General features: G+C 38.7%; 1 protein-coding gene across 5 annotated transcripts in view; it reads left to right on the top strand.

Moving 5' to 3' along the window:
• The first annotated feature begins 2,042 nt into the window (after positions 1–2,042).
• Positions 2,043–6,266, top strand: part of slc8a3 (solute carrier family 8 member 3) — a 62,459-nt gene continuing 58,235 nt past the window's right edge. For 2 of the 5 annotated variants that reach the window (XM_048974610.1, XM_048974605.1), the window contains exon 1: positions 3,541–3,715. The gene's annotated coding sequence lies outside the window, so the exon portion shown is untranslated. The other 3 variants (XM_048974607.1, XM_048974608.1, XM_048974606.1) reach the window with 3 other exon arrangements.

Raw genomic sequence — 6,266 nt, 5'->3', positions numbered from 1 at the left:
CAATGTGTTGAGTAATTTCTCATTACCATACTAAGTGTTTGATTGTTTGATTGCCCCGCTGTGTATGATTCCCGCTTGCTTTCCTGGTATCTTTGTTGCTGTTTCAGCTTTAGTTACTCGCCCTGTATTCACTTTGTCAACCTCTGACTGTGGACTATACCTGAGCTTACAGTTTGGATTTGTTTGCCTTTGCTCACATGTATCTAGTCTTCAGCCCTCTGCTTGCCCTTGGACGTAAAGCCTGGAAAAAAAGTGCTGCTCCTGCGAGTGGATCCGCTCTCGTTCCAATCGTTCCAATGTGGTAAATCTCATATGCTCCTTTTGTCAATGTAAAATGGCCTTGTGTTATTTTACTGTAATGCTACCATGCAGAGCGATCATCACACTTAATGACATCCACAATGATGACTGTCCGTTCCAACAGGTTGTGCGGTTTGAAGGCTTTTTCCCAAATGTTTCCTGATTTGGATATAGGAAAAAACATGGATGATGGCTTTTCAGACTGTATTACTGCTTTCGGTTGCTTAGGTGTCCATGTTTTGCGCTCCTTATTCCAGGTTAAGGGTTTTTGTACACTGGTTTCCAAATTGAAGCCCTGTTATATATTCAAGCTTTCACAATGTATTTTTGGCACCCCATCGGGGCTGTACTTTTGGCATTTAGCAGCTATCCTATTAAGTGCCCCTTTGTCCCTGTCGATACGTTTGAACTACTGCTTGCCTCTTTGCCAATGCATTTGTTCATGTTTGGCATATGGTGTCATGATTTTTTTAACATCCAATTATTTTTCATGCTGTGTAACCAACTATGTGACATTATGGAGCTCTGTTGCTTTAAAACTAGCTTATCAAACATCAGAATTCTCTTACCGCTGACGTGCCACTAATTTGCATTTGATCTAATGTAACTATAATTCACTTTTTATCCTCTAGATCTTCACAACGCTTTCCGCCTAGCATTTTTCCGTCCTGGCTCTCACAAAACCCTGCTTATGTCAATATTGGTTGAGTTCTTAACTAATTAATTAGGCTTGATTAAGCTGCTGATTGAGCATGAAACATGCATTTCACCAAATATATTAACTTAAGCCTACTTTGATTTACAGTCATGTTATGCAACCTTTCTGTCAGGAATAAGTGCAGTAATGAAAAATGACTAGATGGTTCTAGCTTGAGTCCTTGAAACGAAGCAAGCAATTTTAATTTTTTAAATGAATCAACGACATACTTATAGCCATTGAACAGTCAACTAAAGGATGTAAACGTTTAAAAACAGGTAATTGCTAAAAATAAGTTGTATGGTTTAATCAACTAATTATCATAGAATAGGCATGTATTTAATAGCATATAGAGTACCAGTCCAAAGTTTGGACACACCTACCTATGTAAAGGTCTATTTGCCCTATTCTCTACATTTGAGAATAATTATAAGGACATTAAAACTATACAATAACATATATGAAATTATGAAATGGCAAAATCTATTAAACAAGGATGTTAATTTGTTTGGAAGAGGGAGCTCAGTGGATTGGGAATCAGAAGGTTGCTGGTTCAAATCTCTGGGTCAGCAGTGTGATCCCACCATTGGGCCTTGAGGAAGGCCCATATCCCCAGTTGCTCGAAGGGAACTGGCCGACATTACATACTCCTCTACGCCAGTCTCATGGAGTGGTCGCCTGGAATGTTTTCCCAGCTGTCCTGAAGGAGGTCTCACATATGCTGTGGACTCAGCGAGCACTTTTCCTTCACTCTCTGGTTAAACTCCTATCAAACCATCTCTACTAGGTTTGGGTTCAGTGGCCAGGTCAAGGAATGCGACGATATCACTTTGTAAGCGGCCTGACCTATCCAAAATTTTGACTGGTGCATAACAAGTTTTTTTTTTTTTTTTGCTTGTTTCATTTAACGATAGTATTCTGTGACACAATATTAATTTCACACTTTGCTAATGTTAGTATTTCTGTGTGACTGTTATTCTTGTAACGTTATCCACTTCACTATATGAATTAAAGACAGTATGACGTCAAACATACGAAATATGGAAACTGTATAACAACTTGTTAGTGTTAACCAGACTTGTTAGTGTTTTTGGTTTGTTTGTAGTTTACATCTCGAAAAAAGAATATCGCTATGAATGTACTAAAATACTTTATAAAGCTTTTAATGTTTGACTAGTTCCTGTTTCTTGTTTGCTTGTCTCTCGGAAATAATAATCTTACTCCAAAACTGCTAAAATATAAAGCAACAACAAACAGCAGCGTATTCTTGGAGGCAGTCATGTTTGTTGTCGGACGTGATGTCACTCAACTCGGAATTTCCGAGTTCCTAGAGATAATCGAACGCACCATTAACATGTTTGGCTGACAGTCATCTCTTTAAGGAAACATTTACTTGTCAGACAAAGGATTACTGCTGAATAGTCTTTGCATGATATTCACCGGAATGCTGCAGCTGGTACTTCTTCCCGTGTTGTGCATGGCATACAGGTCGACCGTAAGACTTAATTTCATGCTTTTAAAATAAGAGTGGCAGCTGGAGGTCTTCCGGTTCCATGGTACAGTCACTCCAGTGTTTACTGGCAGTTCTGGAAAATTCCTTAACTCGGTCAATATCCTGGCAACGGTTAATGTTAGGAAATGCAGTTTGTTAGTAAACACAACATAAAAGATAAACAAAAACGTTATCATCCGGTAGTTTCCCCCTAATTTTATTAATAAAATTTTCCCCTTTCTCAGAACGTTTACCGTTACCACAGTTGCAATAATACATATTCATAGGTTTTGTTGCGGGTTTCTTTTCCCAGCTGATATGACGTAGATGCTTGAGTATATATGTGATTTTTGGTATCGGAGGGCGGAGAAAGAAACGGGGGGCGCAAGGTTGTGCTGACTTAAGACATGCTATTTGAGAATTTGCTTTCTCTGTGCTTCCGGAGATTGGGCATCCCTTTCGAAGGACTAGTTAGACATATCTGATGTAAATAATAATAATAATAATAATAATAATAATAATAATAATAATAAACTAAGAAATGTTACAGCGCTCGACTAGCGATTTTGCCTTGTATTTACCTAATTCATTTTTTTATAAGAAAAAATAGATTATACATCTATCCTCGATTGGGCAGTCGTGTTTAATTTAATAGGTGCATAATATATTTTGTATATTTAATGGTATGTTCTATCGCATTTTTCTGCTAGAATCAGAAGACACCACGCCAGAAGGACCTAACATATTTTACGCTATCGCAGATAGGAGAAGGTGAAGCACTGGCCGAGCCCCGGTCTCTGGAAAGCGCCGTAGGCATGGCTTCAGAGCCCCCAACAGCCAGAAGAAGCTTCGATGTCATGTAGTCCTAATCGACGACAACCGGGGAGAAGTATCTACCTATCTGCCGAAAAAAGCAGGCTACCGAGGGCCATCCAAAGGAGTGGGCAAACTAAGCCGTATTACTTCTGCTGCTCAATCGATCCAGTGGCGTTGAAGGAGCGCTGGGAACAGCAGAGTGCGTGGGGAGAACCGGCCGCCCCCGAGGTATTATTTCTAAGGGAGTGGAATACACACTTGACATATAAGGGAAGGAGGGGTTAGCAGACAAAATACGTTTAAAGCAGACAATTACATTTTCAGACACATTTCTATAGGAAGCAATATTGTCCTCACTTTCGACATAACCGACTTTAGCAAAAAGGGACAAAAAGGGGATACAGATATTGGTAGGTGAATCTTTTTTTCTGCTTGATATTGGCGTTACAGCTGGTGTGGTCGTTTGATAAATATCCAGCGCTTCTGCGCAAGTGGCGATGAGCCGCTGCTTTCTGTTGTAAGACCCATTTAAATGTGGCATTTAAATGATGTTGTGTGAATCTATATTAAGGATGTTACGTACACAAAACGCATGACCATAATGTAGGGGTATGTTTTGAAACGTATAGAATTGTGATGATTTTTTGTCATTCTGGTGGATGGAACTAGAACAGTTCACATGTATAAATGCGTTTTTCTTGTATAATTTACAGTCTTGTATAATCCCCAACGTGCTTTTGAAATAGTGTCATGATTATGGAGGTTTAAAGCGCCGATCAGTTGCGAGCAGCGGACCGCGTTCAACATACGGCTTGCCTGCTTATTGCGTTTTTTATGTCAATGCAAACATGCACATTGAATGGGTTCATGAGTTTAAGGGTGATCGATATTCCTCCCCCGCTAAAGAGCCAGTACAGTGTGATTTATGCATTTCCCAAATGTGTGTATGTTTGTGTTTATTCGTTTATTTAAACGGGGGGTTACATAATGTATGTTACATGCTATACTGAAATCCGGCTTCTATCTTTAATTTATTATCAATTCAGGGTATTAAAACTGGATGCAATTAATAACCGTCTAAAAGCGGAACTATGAAAACATAATAGCTTATCACTAGTAATGAGAGTAGTAACGATAATAGTAATAATTACCAACTACATTAGAGATCGTTCTAGGCCGTTGCAGTCGTGTTAACGGCACAAATAAAATGTATCTTGGGTTTTTAATAGACATGATTTTTGGTCTTTTATATTTTTTCTCTTACAGATCTTCGTTCTTTTATAGTGTACGTTTATGCAAGTCGGTAGTTATGTTTTGTGTTATAAATGACATAGGAATACCTCTCACTTTATTTTGGTTTTGCAATGATATTATGTTGTGAGAATTCCGTTCTAGATGGAAGTCGGAAATAAGATAATGCAGTGAAAACTGTATATTATGATTAATTTAAGAACCGCTGATGTGTTCCATATTACTAAGATGAGCTCCTGTTTACTGGGAATCAAATAACCAACGTGCAACAACTCCATTCCCAAAATAGGAACCACGATTCAGCGGAGCTCATTCCAGTTGGTCTGTTCCGTAAGCCTCGTCAGCAGACAGCGGTATATTAGCAGTAATACCATAGTTTTGTCTTTAAAATCGGTTTACTTTACACAAAAACCTCACACAAAATAGTTGGCGACCCTTACACTTTAAGAGAGATACGGGAACATCCGTTATTTAGCAGTTAATGGCTTGGAGTCTCCGTGTCAGTACACTGTTCGGTGTGACAGATTTTAATGACTGTGAAGGCACCGAAGTGAATCCATATTATGCGGTTACTGTAACGACAGCTTACAAGCAACAGTATTTGTATTATTACTTAAGTTAGCCGTTTATATGATTTCTAAATAAATGTTAAAAACAAAATGTATTCTAAGAAGAGTACGTGTTTTTGTAAGTGATGCTACAGTGTAGGAGAAGGCTGTCAACCTGCTATGAAAAAAAAAGATTCTGTAAGTGGTGATGACATGGGACATATTGAACGGTATGTTAGTTCTCCGTGGAAAAAACACACAGTCTTGGCAATTTAGTGACACAGGGAACAAGGCTAGGAGTTGAACTCGCAACCATACAAATATGAGGCCATACTGTTACTGAACAGTGTGGCTCAAATGACCGTCCCAAACTGTTCAGTAAAATCAGTGACTATGCTGAATAGATTGTTTGGATAGATATACATTTTACTAATCACTATACTAAGTAATATACTATAGTATACTTAAATAGTATTATAGTGAATGTGTAGTAGACTAGGCTACAAAGTATTTCCAGCGATTATAATTTGCTTTCACATTTTCTTTTGCATTTAAGCAAGCCACTTTTGATAAATCCATGTTACGTTACATTCTTTGGCATGTTTTGAAATGGATTAAAGTTCTTCTATTTCACTTTTGTACTGAAGCTGTTCAGGACTTAGACCAGTAGTCAGAATGTTGAGTAGATATATCTCTGCTTGTTTTTCCCAGAAATCAATGAGCCACTCGGATGTTTTAATACGGCTCACATTTTATTCCTAGGTCTCACCATCATCTAAGAGCAACTTAAATTTCAACTTCAACTTTTAAACGCGTTCTAGAAAAAGGTTAAAGAAAAGCAAAATAAAGGTTTACTTTGCATTTATTCAGCAGTGCCTTTTATTCCAAGCAGCACACAGTTGAGAATGCAGGGTTAGCTAGTCTCAGGAGCAGATGGGGTTCAGGGCGATGCTCAAGGGCACAATGGTGACATCACTCTGCCGATCCCGGAGCATGAACCCGAGGCCAGTCGATCACGGGCAGAGGCTTAAACTGCAGAGGCACATTCCCTAAATGTATCCACTGGCGATGTATGTTCCCATTGCTAAATTGATTTTGCGTGATTGGTTAACTGATTGGTTGGTGAAGGGAATTTGTATGAAGGTTTCATAGCGTGTAGCAT

Source organism: Brienomyrus brachyistius, chromosome 14 (assembly GCF_023856365.1).
Source record: "Brienomyrus brachyistius isolate T26 chromosome 14, BBRACH_0.4, whole genome shotgun sequence".
Taxonomy (NCBI): Eukaryota; Metazoa; Chordata; class Actinopteri; order Osteoglossiformes; family Mormyridae; genus Brienomyrus; species Brienomyrus brachyistius.
Note: the sequence above shows the minus strand (reverse complement) of the source record. Positions and strands in the feature narration are given on the sequence as shown.